At 37.4% G+C, this 25,380-nt stretch overlaps 1 protein-coding gene across 1 annotated transcript in view; it reads right to left on the reverse strand.

Moving 5' to 3' along the window:
• The window catches only part of ADGRL2 (adhesion G protein-coupled receptor L2), a 190,652-nt gene extending 165,474 nt beyond the window's left edge, over positions 1–25,178 (reverse strand). The window contains 1 exon segment of the mRNA XM_049111760.1: positions 25,059–25,178. The gene's annotated coding sequence lies outside the window, so the exon portion shown is untranslated.
• Positions 25,179–25,380: the final 202 nt, after the last annotated feature.

The raw sequence follows: 25,380 nt of genomic DNA on the forward strand, positions 1-25,380 counted from the left end.
TAGGTGTTTTACTGGAAGTGAAGTGGATTACTGTAAATGAAATTTTAAAATGTCCTTTCCATTTTACAGATAACACAAAATGACTTTTTTTCATGTCTCTAGCGATAAGGATAAATTTGCCACACATTTAAATGGTGCCTTCACCCTTCCCACTCTGGCTCATGAATTAATAATTCAGTGACATTAATACAAGAAGATAAATGATAAAAAGGTTAAGGCGCATGGGCCAACCATACACACATACTTCTTTTAGCACAGTTAATACTTCTCTGCCAATTACAGCTAAAACTTTTTAACAGTTTTCAATAGCATTTTTACAATCTAACTAGCAGCTTATACACACACAATTTCACACAATTCAGGCTTAATAAATCTCCTGCTGGTACCAAACAATCATTCCAGGGGATTAAAGTGCAACATCTGTTAACATTAATAATGTTTTATATAGTCCTATGTATTAAAGAAGCCTCTACTCCATTATTAGTCTAAAAAAACCTTCTAGACCAATATACCGATTTAGCATGAATTACACATATATCCTTCAATTGGTGACTTACAACAACAAAGAAACACATTAGCATGAAATGGCAAAAGAAAAAAAAAAACTGCATTCCCTGTGAAGTAACAGATTTTTCTGAACCAAACTTAACCAAATGTATTTGAGTGTGCATGCACCGATAAATACACACAAATGGAATTAGCTCAGTCTCTAACAGTTTCTAAAACCAAAAATCCTCGGTAGCATAACTCATTGTAAATTTCAATAAACCAATGCTCTGTAAATATAAAACGTACTTCAATGTAAGGTGGCACACACTCACTCACAGTTGATTTGATGCTCTCTGAAATGTCTTTAATCCACTCTCACTGTTTTCTTTCCCAGGGCCCAAACACCTTCTCTCTAAACACGTACAAAAACCTCAGAGGTGATTCCTTGCCCTCCATCAAGCGTTGTTAGCCTCCATTGGACTAATCTTCCCAATTTCAGTCTACAACATAAAAATGTGTAAAACTGGAAACAATCCCAGAGATCACTTCATCCATAAGGGAAAGAAAACGCTTGGGGTTGTGACTTGACAAAGGCAGATCGCAGGACTGCTGATTTTTAAATTTTCCATAAGTACATATATTATCTGGCTGTAATTCAATTATCACAACAAATCTAGTATCTATCTCTATTTTAACAATAGGGAAATTACAACTGGGGGCCAAAGGAGGAGTGATAAATGGAAAGTTTAATAAAAAGTGGCAAAAAGCAAAAACTAGGAACAGAACCCAAGTATATCTAATTTCAAAAATACTTAATCTAAATGCTCTGCTTCTGTTAAATTTATTTGCTCAATAATTCTGAATAGGCTTTTCGAACTGATTTTTAGCAAAATACCCATATACAAAGCATTACTCTCCTTTCCACCTAAGGAAATGTATACAGATTTGCTACATTTAAAAACCATCTAAACCATAAAGCCAACCTGACCACCTCAAGGTGAAAAAAACCTCTCCTTCCACAAATTCCTATAGTCTATCATTTGTATAGTAGGTGATCTTAGGATAATCTTAGGACTCTAATTAGGCTTTTAAACTATTTTAAAAATCTCTTTTGTCCAAATTTCTCATATTTATCTTTCTTCAATGTAAGTCTCTTCAAACCAAATGAAATAGTTTCCAATATACATACTATGTTCAAGACACTGAGACTAGTACTGCAGGCAATATAATGATGCAGAAGATAAGGAAATGAGACAAAGGCACAAATAACTACAAATTACTTTAATGCAATTAAGTAAGTCCTTGCAGACCATAGCTTTCGCCCATTGCTTTGATCGAGTCCGATAAGTAGCATAATATCCTGGTGATTAATACAGTAAATATACAATAAATTAAACAAGTTTCTGGAAATTATCATTTTTAATGGATTTTCCTTTTTAGCTAACATCTAAGCTTGAGAATGGCCATCATTCATTTATTTCCCGTTCTTTCTCGCTTTAAAAATTAGCAAGATTCAATTGTTGAACCACTGGAAGCTAACCCTCACCTCTGTACCTTTCCTGGCATACTTATGATGTTCCTTCTGCCTGGAATCCCCTCTGCCACTTGTTCCTTGGCCAACTACTATGGCTTTCCAATACTCAGTTTAGACCTATCACTGGACTATCTGACTCCCTCCTTCCCCTAAACCCTAACCACACACACCAAAAGAGCACTGCCATTTGTGTCCATAGTACAATGTGCTTTATCAGAAAGTATCCAAAGTATCATTTCAAATTATTGTGAGCTAGCTGAAAACAGAACCCATGGCTTTCACATCTATAATCTCTAGGCAGCCTTGCATAATGCTTGGCAAACAGCACATAACAAATGTTTTTGACAGAAAGAATGGAAAATAGGAAAGAAAAGAGAAAGTTGTCAATGAATAAACCGAACTATACATGCAAAGTAAAGACCATGAATGGCAGAAAGGATAAAGAAAAGTAAATGGAACCAGAAATTAATGTGTGAAAGAAACATATTTTAAAAGTAGAAACAAATGTAAGATCTCCTAGAACAGGGATTTTCAAGGATTTTTCTTCCTACAGAAGACTATTTTTAACTAAATGTTTAATTAAATATTGATAATGTCTATTTAAAAGACAAAATAAAAGTGCTTTTCAGAAAGCTTAATTTACCATTGTTTGGCATAAAAGATCTTATCATTTTTATCACTTATAGAAACCAAATAAAATAGAGCCTCCTCTTTATAAAAGTGAAGCAGGAAGGTCACAATTAATGGGGGAACTAAACCTACAGCTGAGCTCTAACCAAAACCAAACTCCAATAAAATAGTCCCTTGATGGAAGTTTTTCTTTAAAATACTTGAAAATCAATCAATCAATCAATCAATCAATAATAAAAACAATAAAAATAAAAAAATAAAATAAAATACTTGAAAATCTGGGGTACCTGTGTGGTGCAGTCGGTTCGGTTAAGTGTCCGACTCTTGGTTTCAGCTCAGGTCATGATCTCAGGGTCCTGAGACGGAGCCCTGCGTCTGGCTCTGTGCTCAGCGCAGAGTCTACTTAAGACTCTCTCTCCTCCTCCCCCTGCCCCTCCCCATAACCTACCCCCACCCCTCGCTCTCTTTCTCTAATCTTTAAATAAAATAGAATACTGGAAAATTTAATAGAATGTATTAAAGCTATTTATAATTTTAAATATTTTAAATAATTTAAAACTATTTCAAATATCATAATAAATTGTATGAAATTATGTTAAAAATGCCTGATAAATCTGCTTTCGTATAATAATAAAACTGGGTAAGTTAAAAAAATTGACATTTATTTTCAAAGTACACTAAAAATACAAGAACATTTTTTTCTTGCAAAACGCTTTGACAAGGTAGGCTTCCACATTTACCCATTTGTCCACCAATATTTGGGATTTGGAGAAAATACTATTTCCATCAGTAAAGGTTCCCTTTTTTTTGTTTTGTTTTCTGGTAAAAGTTCTCTTAAAAGTGGAAGTTTTTAAATAGAATACAACACAAGGGTACAACACACTTTTGTCACCATTCTGAACAAAGAACAGAAAAATTAAAATCCACACCTCGTTTCTCCTCCAGAATTATGAGACTGACATGAGCACTCCAATTCAATGTCAATTTGAGGGCTTACACCTCACCTCTAAGTGAAAAGACAAGTAAATTTCACCATGGGAATTACATTTCAGCCTTACTATGCAATTAAGGTATCTGATGTTGCTTTAATAAGGCATGCAGCATTGTAGATTTTTTTGGTATTTATGTAATTTGCTGAGGCTGTTGAAAAACCACAGCGATTCCAAATCCTAACTTTCCACCCTTCCTCAGACCAGCATTTGCAATTTAATCGACTTTAATATACGAGTCAAGCACTGATAATGAATCTAAGCCGCCTGTTTGCAGAAAGATATCTGAATATTAAATATGAAATTTAGCAGGTTTTAATAATTAGACTCTGTAAATTGTATAATATATATGTCTGTCCTAATTTGGGAAGATGCACTTCTCACATAATACTCATCAGACTAAAATACAAGAAATTCTTCTGGCATTTCACTAAATTAAAATCTTGAAACCCTACAGCTACAATGTGCAAATTTAGATTTTATTAATACTTTAAATCAAACCATAGTTATTATTCAGTTTCATATAATGCAATTTATACCAGTCTTCTGCTGAGGCACAATGAGATTTTAATCAGAATCTAGTGTTAGTCACTAGAAGACATTTTGGAAGGTAAACAACCACCACTCCCACCCCCCTCAAGAAAACTATCAGCTCACAGTTAAAAAATAAAAAATAACCCACCCGTGATCTCCACTGAGGAAAGGAATTCTGGAGGAATGGCTCCTTACATACCAGAAAATGTTTCCAAAGCTAAGACTTAGGCTACCCTTGGGACACCTGGGTGGCTCAGCGGTTGAGCGTCTGCCTTTAGCTCAGGGTGTGATCCCAGGGTCCCGGGATCAAGTCCCACATCGGGCTCCCTGCATGGAGCCTGCTTCTCCCTCTGCCTCTCTCTCTGTGTCTCTCATGAATAAATAAAATCTTTAAAAATATAGGGTACCCATACTAAAACCTTATATGAGATATTAAATGCTATTTTTTTTCATAGTTTGCTAAATGCCTAGATGGTTACAACATGGATTTTTTAAAAGTATTTTGTCACAGTTTTACTCTATATGACCGTTAAAATGCCTTTTTAGATATTTCTATTATTTTTATGGCTTAGTTTGCCAACGAAAAAGCCAAAATTTGCACTACAGTATCCACACCCACATTTAGTTCACCTCCCTTTATTTCATGTTGATTACCTTATGCAACTCTATCTTCATCACAACTGATCAATCAGCAGAAAAAAGAAGTCAGCCTTCATACCAGGACACAGTTCTGACAAGTAGCCTCTACTGACTTCTCTTCCCTGTTAATACGTGGGAGGATCTTACTCTTTGTGATGATTTGGAGGCAGAGATTTTGAAACTGTGATTGTAGGTCAGAGAGAAGAACTACAAAAAAGAATCCTACTTGCATGTTTTCATATGGTAAATTCAACCAGATAGCAGATTATAGTAAAATGAGGAAAATTATTGGTCTTTTTTTTTTTACTTAATCACACAGTAAAAGTGGAAGCAGATGTTTTCAGGTGGATGGGTAGACATCAACATTTCTTGGTTTCAGTATCAGAACATCAATTTTGATAAAGGCAAATCAGGTCAATCACTGATTTATCACCTAAAGAAGATAGCGTCACAAATAGAAAACCCTGAGCAGAACTTAAAAAAGGAGGAAGAGAAAAATCTCCCAACAAAAATTAGGAAAAAAATAAAACAAATCCAGAGTGAAAATGGATGCCAAACAGGACCCACTTAAATATGTGACTAAGTTAATCGACATCAATAATGATGATAATACTAAGCATTTACTGAGAGCATCCCATGTATGAACCTCTATTAAACTGAAAACTGCATCGCACAATTTTTCTCCATTTTATGGAAGTTAAGAATACTTTCAGATTACCATTGAAAAATCAGTATTAACTCATATTATTACCATTACTATTCTTATATCCATGAGAGGAATCTGAAATTGGTTAGAGTCTAGTCCAATTTTTTGTGATCTTTATTACCTTAACTGACAACTATTCAAGAAAATAGATCGAGAACCTGCTGTGAGCTAAAAACTGATGATAGCTGCTGACAGGTGCTTCTGGTTGTTGGGTCAACCCATATAATTAACTAGCTATAAAACCTAAAAGTTATTGCTAGGTCTAAAGAATTGGAAAGCTATCGAGGAAATAATTTCATTATTCTTAATAATAATAAGATGTAGCTAGGAAATTTCCTAGGTACCGACAGAAAAGAATATGTAAGTTCATTGTAACAAAAAAAAAGCCACAATAAATTGTAATGAATTACCAAAATAATACCTTTGAGGGCATAGAAACTCCTAAGCTTTCCAAAAAGGGACAAGGCTTGTATCTAAGGAAACCTAAGAATATCATATTAGTTTGTGAAAGAGCTGTTAAGAATGTTAATAAACTGGTCCTCAACAAAGAGAAGATCTCAATAGATCTAAATCATGACAAAAGTATTTTTTCACAAAATAAAAGATTTCTAACTAGATTTTAATAGCTCCATTTTAGAAGTCTTGATTACCTTAGAAGAAACTTCACACGAAATACAAATAAACAAACCAAAAACCTAAACCTTATAGCCTCAAATCCACATAATAAAAATTTTCACTTTAATCAGCACATCATCAAAGATGAATATCATTTAAAACATTTATAGGTATATACTCAAGAATATCTTTAAAAACATCTGTAAAGGAAGCAAAATTATTATTTTTTGACAAATATCACATTAAAAATATGCGTATCAATTTGAAGCAATTTTTCTGGACTGCTGGTATTTAGGCATGATGCATGTACCTTGAAAGATGGGCAGAAAAATGGGCTCATCCCTTCTCTTTGCTTTCAAGCAAGCTAATGGCAGGAATGAATGAAGTCTTGAACCTATGCCTGCTTCCTAGCTCTCTCTCCACCCGTACTCATTCAATTACCAAATTCTATCCCATCATTACAAAAGTTTTCCCATCTGTCTAGAGCCATTGCCTCACACCTGGACTGTCATCCACACCTTCTAACTAGGTTCTATTTCCTCCATTATTTCCCCGTTCTAGTTCATTACTTACACAATCTTGAGAGTTAGCAATTAAAACTACAACACGTTCTCAATCAAAAGTATAAACAGCTCTTTAGGGCCCAACTGGAAAGTCTAATTTTAGCGGAGTAGGCTCTTTATAATCATGTCCCACACATCTCATTTTCATCTCCTTCCATTTTCTGAGCGACTCCTATCTTCCATATATTCATTCTCCTGAAGATACCTTCTCTCTTCCTTCGTTTCCCAGTACCTTTACCCCTGACCTGTCCGCCTTTCAAAAAGCCTGCATCTGCTGGTATCATCCTTGCCCTCAGGTCTACTTAAATGGAGTCTCGTTTTTTCCCACACTCCTCATTCTGAATTCATCCCACCTACCTATATTCCACACCCTTTCCTCTACACTCCACTCTAGCATGTCACTATAGTACGCCTTATATTACAATTATTTGTGGAAATATCTGTCTCTCTCATGGGATTATAAGTACCTCTTAGAGAGAGAGCAGTCCTTACACAGCAGTTTTCTAGACAGGGCCTTAATAAATGGCTGTTGATCCAAAATGAATAAAATTAAAGCTCAGAAGCTAGTGGATAACTAGATGAAATGCACTTATAGATGAAACTGTTTTTGTAAAGGATAAAACGATCAATATTGTAAAACACAGACTTTAAGACCAATTCAAGAAAATGTGTATTTTTTGGTCTGGCAATTTTGGAAAACTCGGTACTAGAAGTTCTCACATATTTAAAACCACATGCGCTGCCATAATAACCTCTGTGGCATTGCAAGAAACCAAAAAAAACATCTTGAAAGTGAAATCCAAAGCATTATAAATACTGTGAATTAAAGTAAATCCAAGTTCTCACCTATCATTTATGCAACATTGTCAAGAATGATCGCTCTGAAATACAGAAGCATAATGTACTCGAAGAGAATGTACCCACATAGGAAATATCAGATTTTTCAAAAGATAATTTGAGTTTGACTTATTTTAATTGGGCTCTCAAGAGAATTCTTTTATATAGTAAGAAACCTCTACTACTGTGCATCTTAATACAATTTAATTTATCAAAAGTAAAAGTGAGAAGTAGGACAGTGGCACTAATTTAATCGCTTAGGCCTGGTAATACCCTCTGGCCTTGAGAAAACTATAAATTGCACAACATAGAAGGGTGACAGGGCTGCCAAAAATTAAGATTTACTTCATCAAATTTACCTTTATGATCTTAGCTGTAGCCTATAAATGTCCCTATAAATGAAAAGTTGGCTGAAGGAGTTTTAATTAGACTAATACAGTCTTGAATACAATTCCAAAGATGGAAAATCTGCCTTTCACTTAAACAACTAAATATACCAAATGCACCATATTCTGAAAGATAAAAATAAAATAAAAGAGCAATTTTCAATTTTTCAAAATTTGCAATATTTACATATATTAAACCAAAAACTGTGCTATTCTAGATTTATTATTCAATTCTTGATCTGTTGGGTAAAATGAATAAAACTCAAAGTCCACATAAAGGAAGCTCACTACTAAAAATAGGAAGCTTTTACTTTGAAATGAATTGTTGTGAAAATATTTTCCAATCTGTTCACAAGTCTTGTAATAAAAAGAATGGACTCAAATCCTACCTTTAAAACGGTTTCTTTTTTTTTCTTCTTTTTTTTAAAGCTGTTTCTATACCACCGTGACAGGTGATTTGAAAACATTTTAACCTGGATATTAAACACTTCAATGTCAACAATTTTTGATTATATGTTAAAATGATGTAAAATATTAAAGCTTTAATGAGTACTCAGCATGAAAAAGTCAATTTAATACGTAAAGAATTAATTTTCAAATAGATAAGCGGACCTTTAGAAATTCTGAATGGTATAGTTATGATTCTGTCCAAAAGTTAACCTTTATAAGCAATGTTAGTGAAAATTACAACTATTTAGCCAAAATTACATATTGTTTCCTGGAATCTTTCCAAATATTTTTAATTTAACTTTCCAACTACTTGAACCATTCATATGTGTTATATATAGCTTCTTACCTAAATATTTACCTTATGCACTATTGCCTAGACATTTCACGTTTAAATTTATTTATGCAATAAATATACTACTAAGAAATTAAAATAGTAAAATTACAAGGTAATCTAACTCTTAGGTTCTAACAAAGGGTAGGAAGAGAAAATTAATAGATATTTAGGTCTTAATGCAATAATTTTTAAGTTTAGAGAAGAGATGGAGCCTTAACTTCAGCCAAAAATGGGATCAAGACAATGCTGAATCCTTGCCCAAGAACATAAACATATGTTTGCCTTACCATATTTTGGATGAAGCAAATACAAATAAAAAAAACTAGGATGGCAGGCCAATCAAATGCATCAATTGTACTAGGTAATTGCCTTTTTTATACACAAACTATTTTTTCTTTTAAAATCATTTTAATCATAACACGAGTTACAGAATGATAAATTATATACATTCTTCAAACTATCATTTAAGATGCTTCAATAAAAATTTTCTGTATTTTGAGAAAAAAGAACACAAAGTTTTTATTTTGTAGATTGAAAAAAATATGCAAGTATAAAAAAATCACTTCTATATCTTAATGAATGATGGATTATCAGATCAAACATGAAAAGAACATTTTACAAGAGTTAAATAATGCCAAACATGCAAGTATGGAAAACACCTTTTTTAATTACGGAAGGCTCGATATATATTAAGTTATATGGAGACAATCTGAAGACCACCACCACAAAAACCTTATACACTGATACTAATCATTAAATTTATACTTTGTTCTTTATCTGAGGTCAAACAGCATGTTATTTGGGAAGTCAAATAAAAAAAAAGTGACTTAATTTATTTTAAAAAAGAGAAATAAGGTCCTCAGTCATCAATTCAGAAATGAACAATATCAAATCATTAAAAAAGAAAACATTCTATCAGAGAAAATATGAAAAATATTATAAAGCAATATACAAAGCACTAAAGAAGTGTTCTTAAGTACAAAAACATCTGAGAATATCAATTGTATTAATACATAGGAGTGGCTGATTTATTCTTCATAAAAAGACAAAATCAATTTTAATAAAGTAAGCTGACAAACTGAGCCTCTATTTTAGTTTATTTCAACTAAACGTTAACACTATGATGATTTAATTGCAACTTTGTGGGTTATATTCTTGATTTTCCCAGATTTAACAGGCAATATAGAGAATGGGGCTATTAGTGTATGTAATTGATAATATTCTTGATATTCTTCAAATACTTAAGCAATGGCTTACTAAAGGATACTCAATTTAGTATTGTTCTACAGAGTTCTTACTCTGATTTTTTTAAGAACACTCTTAAGCTATTAAAAATCAATTCTAAATATTTTTTAAAAGCCAACTGTGGAAAATGTGAATTCTTAGATACCTAAGTGACTGAATAATAAATGCTTTTAAAAATATCTTTTCTCAAAAAAAAAAAATCTTTTTTCATGTAATGAAACAAATTAGAGGCTTCAGCCTGAAATGTCAGAGGAACTTATGCACTTAACATATCAGTAACACAATACAAGCAAATTAGTAAAAAAACCAAACAAAACAAATGGGAGGTGTGGGAAGGTGACTATGTTATTAAAATAGGTAAAGTATAAAAGTTGTTTGACCATGAAGTTCATTGTTAATTCTATGTCACCATAACTTGACAAAACATTTTATAAGCACTTAATCAACCCAAAATTCCTATAAAGAGGACAAAGATAAAAAAGTGCTTTTAGAGTGTATTCTTAAATACCTTAACATATTGCAGCCGTTATCGGAATTCCATGTAGCAAAGATCTAAAACAAAGATTTTCTTGAATGTAATTCAAATAATTTCAAAGGTCCAGGTACTTATTTTTGCATCTGCCAACAGCTATTACGGGCCAGTAATTACTACTAAGAGATAACAAAGCATCCCTTATGATGCTCTGACAAGTAATAAAATACTGGGCTAAGCTATTTCCTTGAACCTAAATTTTTATTTCAGGCCTCTGATATGAGTAATAGCAACTACTTTCTGCTTTGATTGGTATTTGGTCAAAACAAAAATGCCTTTCAAATCAATATTCTGATTTAAAGAGCACTGAATATAAACTAATTTTTAAAGAACATTACATAAAAATGCAATGAGTAAATGGCTTTTCTTTTCCTTCTTCATTATAAATCTCAAAAAAGGCTATTTAAATTTTAAAATCATATTTTAGATTAAAGTATGAAAACCATACTTTAATATGATACAAGATTATCCACAAATAGAAAGCATCAATTTTTTTATTTTGAATTTCAGTTATTTCCTTAGGTGTTGTTTATTTTTATATAAAGGTAATACAATCATATTTAATTTATCGGAGAAAAAATGTGATATCTTATAATTTATTCTTTTTAAAAATGAACAGAAATTTGATATTCTAAGATTTTAACACTTTCACACTCTTCATTGCAGCTTTGAATTAGCAATATCCTGTGAATGCCATAAAATATTACATAAAGTGTACATAATAAGTAGGCTTTTAAACCCTTGTTAGATTTCAATTTGATGAAATCTAGGTCTTTGAAAAATATAAAAGCAAAAAGAAACTAGTATCATTTATCTATTGTTATAATTAAAATGAAGGCAGTAGTTTTTAAATTTTAAATTTAGTTTTTAAATTCTGGTAATAAAGCAATATAAAATGTTTTGTTTCCAACAGTTATTAAAACATGCAGATTTAATCCCAGGCTCTTCATATAAGGTATACATAAATTTTGAATAAATATTTTTTAGAGTATTTTACATGTTTTGTTAACTTCCATTTAAAATGTTAACCTGTTAAAATATTCGACTCTTGGTTCAAAGAGAATAAAACATAGCAAGTTTTTTAACAGAAACCTCCATTTTTATAAAATGTATAATATAAAAGATTTCAAATCTGTATTCCTAACACCTACTACCTTTATCTCGAGAATTGTTTCTCATATCACAGTCTACTCATAATATAGTTTGTTTTTTAAAAGAGCCAATCTGCTCAAACAGATGCTGAAGCAATTTAATGTATACACATTTACTCAACATATATACAAATGAGCAGAGGATATTATATCAGAATTAATATTTTTATTATTCATTCAATAACATTTGATAAAAATGTCTTGATAACTCACAAAGAATGTCAGAGTTATTTTAAACTGAAAAGCACTGCCAATTACCTTCTTTGTCACAAACATCCCAACCTAATACCAGTAACACTTTTACGATAATAACTTAATTAACTTGTCAATAAAACATTTTCTTTGCAATGGATTCAAATTTCACTACTTTAAAAACCACTCAGTAGTCTACCTTTCAATATAAGGCAAAACAAGTAGAACTTACCCTAGCTGTGCCTTTCCAATAACCTCACAGAAGTTATGCACTCTCTGACAGTTACTGTTCTTCACGTTCCAATTTTCCTGGAATGAATTCTCTAGTAACCCTTACCTCTCTGTGAAGGAGGTGTGTTATTTGAGGGAAAAGGGTACTGAACTGTAATCTCAGATCCCATTTTCTGATGCCAATCATATTTAGCACTAACAATAAGAAATCTTTTTATCATGTTATTTAAGACAATGAAGTTGGCAGTACAGGATGCCTATCAATAATTCTACGGAAAAAGGAGCCTTTGAATACTTTTGTAAAAACATACCATCATAATCCTATTGAAGTGTAATTGCTGTTGCTAATATTCTTACCCTGGTATGAAAATGCTCTGCATAAATGTAGCATAGACTTGTTAAGATAATACATGACCATGCTGAGAGGTTAATACTTATATAAAAGCCCATGCCAGTACCATAAATCTCTTTATTAGACAACAGTTTCCTTACTTAAAGGGTCATTCTGTGTAACAGTAACAATCTGACTTTTCACATTAGTAAAGCTTAGCTAATGAAATAATAAGTCTACGGCAATGAATTCCATTAAGAAACAAAGCCTCTTAAAATACAAAATAAATATTTTTGTCATATCATTTCTTGGTAAACTAAAGAAATGAACTATTACATCTCTTTTCAAGGATGCATAAAAGGATAGCCTTTTTTTTTCCAACAAGCAAATTCCGAAATAACATTTTTATACTAAAATGTAAAAATACAAATAAAAAAGTTTGTTTTTAGTATAATTTAAGATAATCTCTTATTCTTAAATTTCCTGACAGTTAGGCACAGGAGGTGAAAAATTTTGCTCACTGAAAAGACTCAATTGCTCCTAAAGGGTTTTAACCCTTATTACCAAAACACCTGGTCGCAAAACTCTCAAGTATTTCTGAGTATCCGGCTTATAATTTCTTAGAAATTAGCTGACACAGTGTCCGTAAATATAATTCCGTTTTTTAATTAAGTACTACCTATCTTGCCTGCATTCATTTTTTTTTCCAAGTTACTCATCAATTTTCTAAACCATTTAATATTAGATCTTTACTGATGGTTTCCCTGTTTTTAAGTGTCACTGCACTAATCGGTCCGTTATTAATCCAAAGTGATCATTTGTGTTTTAGAAAAGAGCATATGCAACTCATCTAATTTGACCTATTAATTAAATGTAGAGGAATGTAATTTACTACTTATTGTTCAGTCATCACTTTATAACATTTTACATAATCTGAAAATTTTTTTAAAAATCCGATCTCTCTTTTAACAATTATTAGATATTTAAACAAGACACAGTTCTACTGTCATCCAGAGCTTTGGTCAATCATAAAAATAGTTAGCATCTCAAAATGAATCTGATTCATTATCTTCAGTACCTTTCAAGTAATTTTTACTAATTAAGGAAAGGTAATAAGCACGTCTGTAATCTGTGAATATAGGAAATGATAAATACTTGGGCATTTAGTATATTAAATTTCACTATAACGTGGCTAATCCCAAATGCTTTATTTTCCTTAGAACAATTTTTCTCAAACAAAAATTAAAAATGTTTAAAAAACATAATTTTCAAAGAAGCAATATCAATTGATACTGCCTTGATTATTTTATCTCATATACAAGCTCCCTCTGCAGGTAATAACAAGGGTTAGCAAAAATATCTGAAACATGTAGACAGTTGCCTGGTAAAGATGCAGGTCACCATTGTATAAAAATACTATTATCTAGCGTCTCCTCCTTACCAATTATCTGATTAAAATAACTGCTTCTGAAAATTTGTGGTTCAACATGATTATTCTTGTCCTTCAGCCTGGGTAAGAATGCAGCTTGAACAGGCAAGATATACAAACTTTTCAAAGTCACCCAAGAGCCACTCTTACAAAGTGTATTTCAAGGAAAAGAAAACATTACCTTGCTTACACAGCACCAGCCTGAAATGATAGACCACCCCAAACAAAGCTGTTCAACCCGTTTATCTGATGCATCTTCTGATCCCAAAGTAAACAACTGAAGGTGGTATTTTAGGATTGACTTACGGTGAAGGATAAAAGATAAATTTTAAATAAATGCAGAAACCACTACATTTTCTCCTTATTTAGAATAATTCTGAAACTTAAACCTGGAAGTATATATTTCTGAACAATAAATTTACTTTCATTCATTCAATATGAAAAGAAAAACTGACTTGATTTGCAAAATGCTCTTTACGCCTCCATCATATCTTTTTCAGAATCTGTTTCAGATTTCTGTTTGCACACTCTCCTCTTCATCATATTCCTTTATCCGAGTATACAGATATAAGGTACATCTCTGACAAAGGAGCAGGGGCAAAAAAGGCAAAGTTAAGAATGGTTTCATAGTCTTGGGGGCAATGTCTTACCGAAAATTATTACCGGACAGTTTGAGGTCACCCTGATTTTTCCCTTCAAACACGTATGCGCTACCTTATAACACATAAGCGGTGACTACAAATTTGAGGCATTCAATTTGACTTATCCATAAATGAAGTGACAGGCTTATAAAGTGGATTTTTTTAAACTAAGATCCTTATTAAATATTAAACATATGTAAATTAAGAGATATGCTCACTTTCATGCTAAACATACAAAAATATCAGTTAAATTTCTTTTCTACTTAAACAAAGAAAATAAGGTTAAGGGGAAAGGCATCTTGTAATAAGCCACGTTTGTAGGAGTTTTCCACTTAAGGGAAAAATAAATTTTTTTTTCACTTATATTTTTAAATAGGCTATAGATGTAAGTTTAAAACCAATGATAATAAAAAAAGTGACTTCCATCAGAGCTAAGGGAATCAAGCATTTGCAGCAGAAAAAAAACAAAGGTGGGGGGAGACATCTCTATTACTTATCTATAGACCTATCCAAAAGGAGCAATTAATATCCAAATACTCTCTTTCTAATGACATTCACGGAAGTTTGAAAGGACAAAAACAGTTAAATGTCCTTAGTAAAAGTGAAATGTCAGGCTATCAAAATTTTGGTATAGCTTTTATTTGTTGATGGATCTGAAGTAAAAGGAAATGCTTCAGAATTATGTCCATCTTTTTTAAAATGAAAAACAAGATAAATTGTATCAATTCTTCATTTAATACATTAAGCCTTTGTCAAATTCTATAAAAATATTCACAATCACTGGAATACAAGTGTATAAGCTTACAATGTCACCAAAATGAATGTTTTCCTAAACTCTCCTGGACATTAACCACAGGAAGACCAGGAATTTTAAGAATTAAAACACACCATAAGCATCTCAGATTAAGAACACAAGGATGAGTGGAGAAAATATTGTATAAAAAACTGTGTTCTGTAAGTTCTAATCAATACCCACAGTAATAACCAGTAAAAAAAAAAGGTAGGCTTTTAAGACAGAATAAAATTTCTGTAAGGAAAGTACCCATAGAATAAAGAAATGAGAATTCCAAATAGAAATACTTTGTTTCAAAGTAAAGACACAGGGAAAATCATTTTTGACATCATGTTTTAATGTAAATTGTAGTTGGGAACTGATTAAGTAAATATAACCTACATGAAACAGAAATATATCAACTGAAGGCCAGTTCTAAAATCTTGTAATGATTCCCTCATTATATGGAAAACTGCAGTCACAGTATTCTATTTTAAGAATAAATGATTAAAATTAGAACTTACTTTATAAACAAAATAGAACTCTCTTTTGCTTTCTTTATAGACACTCCTTACTGTTCTCCACGAAAGAAAGCATTAGTAAGGTCACCTAGCCCACCGCAGCAGCCAACAACCATATATGACAATATTGGGGTTAGATTATTTCATCATCTAAAACCAGGGCAATATCTGTTTGAGGTACAGGCTGATCTAAAAATACCTACAAAATGATGCAAAGCATGAGAGCTACAAGCACATTTCATGATTCAAAGGTAGTAGTAAGTACCTTTGAGAACAAAACACAGATTAAGTCATATCTTTCTGAAAATCAGTTTAAAAACAGGTATTTTCATCATATTTATTTTACATTTATACTTACATTTGCTGTAATTTTTAGCCAATAACTGTCATGAATATGGATATATACAAGGAAACAATGTAAGTTCCATGCTTATATATGTACACGTGTATAGAGGAGTTATTTGATCAAGAAAGGAGTTAAAGAGTATTATCTAATAATTGAAAAAGCAAAATTTTTCCTTTTGAGGAACTTCTCATGCATTTTTCACTTCTACAATGGCAAAAGATTTTATTATTCATCTAGAAAAAGATACAGGGTTGTATCCGGTTTTGTCCTAGCAAAATAGTAAGCCTCTGAACTAGTCTAATTCTAAAGTTAACCATCTTTTCAACTTCTTATATCTCTCATGACCAAGAACTAACAGTTCGCTTTTACCTTTTTTCTATCAGATTTATTAAAAATCAAAACAAAAAATCCATACATTTTTGAAGTCACTTAATACATCTTAAACAGAATTAAGATTTGGTTATTATTTTAATATCTTAACTTCTGTTTAATCTGTCAGCTTTTTAATATTTCTATTTTTATAAAAATATTGAATCTATCCTTATAAAAGCCTCCCAAAGTTTTTTTCTTCTTTTTTTAGCTTTAAGTAGGCTTCTTTTAAGGCAACTAATTTCAATACTGATATTCAGAGATTAAGGTGTAATCCCTGTGTGTGAATTTTAATGTTTATAACGTACTCCTTACAGATTGGAAAAAATCAATGACAAGACCAACAGGGGCCTTTTTTGCTCAGCATAGGTTTTCTTGTCAGGTAGTGATTAATGCTGTGCTCTGTAGAGGGAGACATTACATCTGGGCTAAAACAGACCTAAATTTTACCCTCAGGCAGAAATCTGATTTAAACATCTCTATTTAAAGTGACATTTGTCCTCCCTTTTCAACTGGTTTCCCCAGAAATTCCAGGAAGTTGACTTCATGACCTAAAAACAGCCGGGTGGCTGTGAGCAGCAGTTGTGCCTCTTCTTGCACTTCGGTAAATCTGGGTGCCAGAATGAATCAAGGTGGTAATAAAACAGGTGCCCAGCTATCCGCTATGATGAATCCCATGCCACCTTACTGCTACAAGAATTTAAGACTTAAAATTCCTTATCATTCTAGAGTCAGTAGTAAAAATTCCTAAAATGTGTTTTCTGTTGCTGATAATAACCTAGCTACCCATACTGATGGGCTAGATTTCTTTTGATGCCTAAAATTACATCTGATATTTCACTACACTCCTCTGAAATATCAGCTGATAACAAATTCTAGAAATCCAGAAACGCAACGACAAAAAGCAAAATCTCTAAATCAAGTAAGAATATGCAAGTGGAAACAGTTGCTTGTACCTAATGGAATACCTTCCATAAAAACAAAAACGGAAAACAAAAAGAAAAAGTTCCCATAACAAAGGTCACGAAGTAAACAAGATATATGCATATTAAAACAGAGGCCAATATCCTTACACTGTGAAACATGGTAGCTTTTGATATTATTAAGCAATTTAGACATTGCTGGCAAGTTCCTACTAACCAAGGTAATCTAATTTCTGTTGCTTTTCAACGTAAATTGATTTATTTTTCTTTTAGCCGTTCTGGTAATTGAACAAATTTATACAACTGTGATGGGATTTTACTTACCACCACACAATGCATAAAATTCTCTATGAAGACAAACTATATTACTTCATAAAACTGCATTTTTGTTGTAATTAAACAAACTGTATTTAAACTTGCTCTCTGCTTCAAAGCAATCAATAGTATTTTGCTGTAAGCTGCACTTTACTTGCAGGTGTTCAGCACTAGTTCCTTCACTCAATCTACCTTTTTTTAAGACAGTTTTTATTGGCAATATATGGGAGGTTATTTTTCCCAAGAAATAATTTTTTTAAATTCATTACACAAAAATTTAGAAAGTATTTGCAAATTATTGCCTACAGTTAGTCCATCAGCTAAATGATGTAAAAAGATTTTTAAGTCTTTTGGTTAAGACCTAGTATGACACAGAGGTCCCCGTAAAAAAAATGCCTACTTACATCAAAAGAGCAGTAAAGAGATTTTCATTGTTTATAACATACACATAACAAAACCTATAAAGTCAAAATGCCACATTGATGTCCTGAATAAAATTTAGGAATTACAGACCTCCAGTTATATAGTTTCTCCTCTAAAAGTTATTCACACGTAGGTCAAGAAAAATGTCATCATTTTAGGATTCTAATTCCCTAATTCCAATCATTAGCTATCTCTATGTTAAACAACCCATTTCTTAAGCATTTTTCTGAAAGCATCAAAAAAAAAAAAAAAAATCACTACTTGACCAATCTTGAGTAGCAAAAAGATTCCAGAGAACAGTCTCAATTTTTCTGATAACATCAAGTCTAATTACAGTAATCGGGGTGATTAAATACTTTTCAACCTTTCAACCTTCAATCAAGAATTATTTGAAGAGATGAATATTTAGGTGGGGCTATAGACTAATTAGTGTTATGTAAGAGAGAAGTTAAAGCTATGATTTTAATCTATCTTTAAAATAGAAATGTTTTAATCTTTCTTGAAAATAGTTCCAAAGCAGTTATCTATTTACGTAACATGAACTAATATTTAAACAAATTACCTTAGGAACTGATCTGACCAAAAAACATAAACAGGAATTCAAGGCCTTTTCAGGTCTAAGAGCTAAAGTTGCTATTTTTAACACTTGATCAAAACCATCAATTTGCCAAATTTTTTATGTATTTTTGCAAATAACTTTATGAACCTTTCTTCATAATCATGTACTTTATTTCTAAAATTTACCAGTTTGAAAAGAACTCGACTTTAATTTTACATGTATATTTTCCACAGAAAAGCAGACAGATGTCAAATGTCTACCTCTCCTTCAAAAGTCAAAATCAGATACGGTGAACATGGAAGAGGCCAAGTGTATAGTCTTTGAGGAGCCTCTTTGTAAAAACAGCAATTCTGAAATCTTTAATCACTGAATTCTTCCAATTTCGAAAACTGTATTTCATTCTTAATCTAAATACAGTTAATCTGTGCTCCTAAATATCAGCAATTGGGCTAGTAGTATGGATTCTTAATAAAATGAGAACAGATTTCTCTCAGGTAGGTATATAGTGTGTGTAGCCCATACCTAAATTGTAATGCTCTCTTCATCCCATACTACATCTGTCAATAAACTAAGTGTGATTTCAGTATTTATTCACAAAAGTTAGGTCAAATAAATATTTTGATAGAAAAGACAGCAATAACATTTTATTACTAAGGTGTACAGATTTCCAGTTACCTCTTGACCTTCCCAACTTCTCAATCTTAGCTCACATATTCCTGTATTACTTAAGACATTAAAATATTGTTTTAGATTTTTTAATAAAACACAGAAAGCTTCAATAATGATCAAATAAAGACCTAACCTTAAGTAAACCTCAATTTTAAAGCTCTCCTCTTGCTTATTTTAAGAATGGAAACGCCCAGAAGCTTGGTGTTAACGTTTCTGCTGATTGTGAAAATTGCAGCAATAAAAACTCCAACTGCTTGTCTTAAATTAAGACTTGTACTACTACTCCATGTGAGATCTGTGTATTTAATATTAGTTTTTATAACATGTGGAAGTTTTGTTGTCTGCTTTGATGTTAGTCCATTAATAACGCGGAGTCAGATGCCTGAAAAAATCATATTTATTTGAAATTCTCAAGTCCAAACCAGAAGTAATTGGTTTGTTCTACCCCATATGACTTAGTATTCTGATTTCTACCAACTACCTGCTCCCAGAGCTATCTGCATTTCTAAATTCATTTTCTGTTGCCAACACATAGTAACCCACAATGATTGAAAATGGCAGCTGAAGTGCTTCTACAACACATTAATTTTTCTCTAAGTAGTCCAATTTTGTCATTGAAATGTTGAAAAATCTTTTCACTGCATTTTACACCTTCAGAGATTTGCTGAATTCAGGATCACCATCACATAAAATGAAGAGCAATGTTTTCAAGACAATTTTTAGATTATCACTAATAGCTCTAAAGGATAATGTTTTCTTTATAGCACTCCGCATTCAAAGCAGACTAGTTAACAGCAACTTAAGTGCAATAATAGCAATTACATCAATGTGGACATTTTTACCTCAAAAGTACTTCTTAGACAACTGAAGGGACCAGATACATAAACTATCATAAAATGATTTCAGGAGAATGATATACAATTTGAATGCCACTAAAAAAAAAAAAAAAAAAAAAAAAAAAAAATCTCTTAATCTGAATAAAGTATCTTATTAAACTAAAAACTAAAAATGTTAGGCAACTGATGTAATGATAACTTTCCCTCCAAAAGTGTTGGTTACAGTTAATTTTCAGTATTAGAATAAAAACAAGCAGTTCCGAACTTTAATTAAAGAAAAAAAAAATCCTTCTCCAATGAGAGAGTATAAATTCATGTTGAAAATCAACTAACCATCCAAGGTAAAACTATAGAAAATATGGGCTTCAAAACCTTTTCTGAGGTTCATTTTTATCGTAAAACTACGCTTTAGGAACTCTTAAGCTAAATAAATAAAACCAACACTTCCCTAGAAGTTGATGAACAAAGTTCTCCCTTGACCCATCTGCTTGCCATAAAAATGACCCAAATGACCCAAGTACTTGTCCTTGTTTCTTCACTCATGGATATTGATTTAAGAAATTCAAAGAACGTATCTCTCTGCAAATGTAAAAAAAAAAAAAAAAGAAAAAAGAAAGATTAACAAATATGCTATAAATCTGAGGAAAAATAAACCAACTGTAAGGTGAATTCTCCAGATTACAGCGTTTGATAAAATAGAAAACTTTTGAGACAAAACAGTAAATATGCAAAAAGAATCACTACTAACTAGAATGCACAAATAACCTATCACCTAGAACTCTTTCAAATTTACACTTGCACAAGTTGCATTAACAAGTTCATGCTGAGTTTTTAATATTCAAACCCTCCATTGATTTTCCCCTTTAATTTAGCAAGTGTATTAAAAAATAAGTTTCCTCGGTGCAAGAATGAGTATCTCTTCATCACAAGATTTCTATTGTTTTATAGACTAATTAAAAGGCTTTCTTTCCCATTTTACTCATATAACAAAGTGTAGGCCCTAGAAAAGTATTAAGTTAGAAGGAAAAGCTTTCTCACTCTCTTCCACTGAAGGGACCCCAAAAGACAGGCAACAGTGACTATCATAAAATAAAAGGTCACCCTTTTTCTAGGAACAAACCATTTATCAATAGAAAATAATTGTCTTGCCATTTGCAAGGGGCTCCACAGCAATAGACAATGTTTTTCGCTCACATAATTACAAAACAGTGAAAGTTCAGGAACACAGCCTGAATCCACCTCCCCATTTTTACCCTTTACAATTCTCATTGCCCTTTGGGCCTCTGCTTGGAAGCAAATGGGAGACAGGCTGAAGTTTTCTCAATTGAGCTGAAGCTAAGAAACCTTTGATATGCTAATAGTCCCCTTCAAACGGTAAGAATTCACACTTGCATTAATTCAAACAATTTGTGCAGAATGATGTCAAATGGCACCTCTTTTAGAGGCAAGCAACAAAAGGAGAGATTCGGAATGTCTGAAGGAACTAAACAACAGAACATTTGTTCTGCAGTCTTCTCTCTATCATGCATAAATTTCCTGGAGGGTGGAGGGAGGGACAACAAAAAGTTCCACAGCACACCTGAACAGAAGTAGACTTTTCACACGTAGGGTTTTGCAAAGGTTATAAACCTACTAAATCGAGTGACAAAGTTACCTCTTACTTAGGTCAAGAGTCAGAACAACTCGGAATGCTGCTAAAGACGCTTACACAAACCACCCTAGGTTTTGGGCGGTGGATTCCTATGGCACCCTCCCCTTAGTACCCATCTTTTAAGGTCGGCCCAAGATCAAACTCGATTTACAAAGAGACATCCCAACAGGCAATTATTTACCCAAGGGATGTGACTTTTCTTCCTTTTGCAACTCGAGTTGAGCAAAGAGCAAACTCGGTGGGGCCCGTTCCAGACACAAACAGTGACAGGGAAATGAATGAACCCACAGCGTCCGTTAAGTGTAAGCCTTTGGACGGGGGGGGGGGAGGGAAGGGGACGTCCTGTAAGGGCTGCAGCAGAAAATGCAAGCCTGGGGCGGGGGCGGGGAGCGGCGGGGAGCGGCGGGGCCTCGGGGCCTCGGGACCCGGCCTTTGTAACGGGAACCATATGGCCGGTGGCTGCGGCTCCGCGCTCCCAGGCTGCTTGGAGGAGCTGCTAAGCAGCCTGACACCTTTCAAGAAACAGGAGGAAAACATTTCCTCGGTCTGAATCCGAGACAACACCGTGTTTGCATCAGGAAGAGCGGAATGAGAGAGCCCGGGAAGGGGGGAAGAGAGGAGAAGGGGGGGAGAGGGGAGGAGGAGGAGGAGGAGGAGGAGGAGGAGTCCGTAGAAGACCAGCGAAGAATACGGACCGCACGACCTGTCCCTCCAACGATGCTTTAAGAGGATGGAAGGAACCGAGCATCAAAAAATAAAATAAATTAAAAAAAAAATAAAAAAACATACGTTCCTTAGCCTCCGGGTCAGCGACACTTTGTGCACAAAGTACAGCCTGCAGCGCTCTCCCCCAGCCCAAGCCCCGTGGTCGGACGCAAGGAGCAAACTTTCCGGATCCCAAGCGAGGAGCCCTGCAGGCGCGCAGCCCCACGGCTCGGTCCCCGCCGGAGGGTCGGGGCGCCCCAGCCAATCACGGAGCCCACGCTCGGCGGGCCCGGGGGGTGGGGATGGGGTGGGGATGGGGGGGATGGGGGCGCCCCTCTCCCCGCGCCCCTCCCACGCCTTCTCCCGCCGCCCCCCCCCACGCACCCCCCCGGTGCACCCGCGCCCGGCACCCCCAACCTACAAACCGGGCTCCCCGAGGTCCCCAGCCCCGCAGCCGCCCCAGGAGCCCACGGCCGGGAACTTCTCCCGCAGGCCCAGCGCGGCCCGCTGCTGCCCTCTCACTGCGGGTCCGGGAGAGTCTCTGCGCCCCCCCGCCCCGCGGGGCCCCCCTAATCGTTGCCAGCCCCCGCGCCGGCCTGGCCACATCTGGCTGCGCTTTGCTGTCATCCTCGCCTCTCCGCACCACCTCCCCACCGACGGGAGAAAACAAGGGCCCGCGACAACTCGCCCCAGCCGCCCCCCTGGAGCTGGCGCCCGGCCTCCCCGCTCCACTTACAGCCCGGGACAGGTCTGCGGCCGGGGCGAGGGGGCGCGGGGGCGCGGGGGCGCGGGCTCCGCACCCCGAGCCCCCCTCCCGGGACGGGCTGCAAAAAGGGCGAGCGGCCCCCTCCGACCCAAGCTTCCCGGAAACCCCCCAAGGCAGAGCCCACGGTCAGTCCCCCGCGCCCCTGCACGCAGCCTGCGGAAGGCGAGGCCGGACGGACGGACGGACGGGGCCGGAGTCTCGGCGGGAGGCGCGCGGGGCCCGAGGCGCACCCGCACCGAGCTCCCCCGCACCCCCAGCGGCCAGCCCGGGCGGGAGGCGCGGCGCAAACAGGTCCCCGGGGCCCGGCACGGAGGCGGCCAGGTTCGCTCCCGCGGCTCTTACCTCGGTCTGCGAGCGCGCCCCGGGGGCGGGCCGAGCGCGCGGGGGCCGCGCGGGGCGAGGAGCGCGGGGCAGCGGCGACCCCGGCCGGGGAGGGCCGAGGCCGGCCGCGCGGTGCGCACGGGAGGCAGCGCCGCGGCTCGCCGGCCGGACACGGCGCGTCCTCCTGCTCGGCCGCCGCCGCCGCCGCCTCCTGCAGCCAAGCAGCCAGCGCCGGGCGGCTCCGGGGGCTTAGGTCAGCATCGTCCCGCCGTCTCCCGCACGCCGCTGGCGCCGGGCTCTTGGACACGCGCGCGCAGCCCCGGACCGCACGCGCCCCGAGAGAAAAGCAAAAAAAAAAAAAAAAAAAATTGGAATCAGAGTGCAAGGGGTGGCGGAGGTTTAAAAAAAAAAAAAAAAAAAGAAGCAGCAGCAGCAGCAGCAGCAGCCCGGCAGAGGCGCGCGGACTTGGGGAGTCCCCTCGGAGCGGCCGCCGCGGGCGGGGCGGGCAGAGGCCGGCGGCGCGAGGCCAACCCCGTCCGGCCGGCGGAGCGGCTCAGCCCGCGGTCCGCGCCGACCCTGCGGCCTCGGGGCGCGCGGCGGCGGCGGCGGCGGCGGCCGGTCCTCGCATGTCGGGGCTCCGGGCCGGGGAGGCAGGGCGTGCACGGAAGAGCCACGCCACGCACGGCCGCGGACGGAGCGGCCCCCCACGGCCCCGCGGAATCCTCGGGTAAGCTCCCGCTCGCGCGCCGGCACCTCTGCGAGTGTGTGTGTGCGAGCCCGAGCCCGAGAGGGAGAGGAGAGGAGACGCGAGGAGGAGAGGGAGCCGGGGCAGCGCGAAGTCCTGACACGGACTCTCGGCGAGGGCTGAACTGGAGTCACCTCCAGCCGCCGCCGCCGCCGCCGCCGCCTCCCCACATCCATCCCCACCCCCGCCCCCCCCGCCCCCCGCCCCGACTCCGACTCATCCTACAAACATATTCGCGTGCACGGCGGCGAAGGACACATCTCCTTCTCCCTCCCGGTTTTTTGTTTTTTTTTTTTTTTTTTTTTTTGCTCCGGCAAAGTCAGAAAGAAAGACTCTCCAGGCAGCGAAGTCCAAACCGTGGAGCGGATCCTCCACACGGTCCTGGGCGCCCCAGGGCCACTGGCCGCGGCACCCGAGCAGCGGCGGCGGCGGCGGCGGCGGCGGCACTTACGGGCTCCCGCGTCCGAGCAGCCGAGCAGCCGAGCAGCCGCCCGAGGTCGGGGCGGCTGCAGGGCGGTCCGGGCGGCGGCGGCGGCGGCGGCGGCGGGGGGCGCGCTCGGCCCCGGAACGCGCCCCGGAGGCGGCCTGCGGCGGCGGGCGCCCCTCCCCTCCCCCTCCCCCTCCGCCCCCCCGCGACCCCTCCCCGCGGCCCCGGCCCCCCGCGCCCCGCTGCACTCACTGCGCGCCCGCTGCTCCGCGCGCTCTCCGTCCTGTCCACGCACACACGCACTTTAAAGAACATTGATTTTATCTCTGGAACGGGGTGAGGGGTGCCGGGAGACCGCGCGGCCGAGCGCGGGGCCCGGGCCTCCGAGGCGGGGCGCACGGGGGGGGGCGCCCTCCCCGCTCCCTCCGCGCCCCCTCCGCGCCCCGGGACCGGCGCCCGCGCTGCGTCCGGGACCCTCCCGGTCTCCAGGTTTTCTCTTTTCTCCGCGCCGCGAGCCCGGGGACTCGAAACTTTGGGTGCGCGCAGCCCTCCCTTTGTGTGCGGCCCGGGCGGC

Source organism: Canis lupus, chromosome 6 (assembly GCF_003254725.2).
Source record: "Canis lupus dingo isolate Sandy chromosome 6, ASM325472v2, whole genome shotgun sequence".
In the NCBI taxonomy this organism is placed as follows: domain Eukaryota; kingdom Metazoa; phylum Chordata; class Mammalia; order Carnivora; family Canidae; genus Canis; species Canis lupus.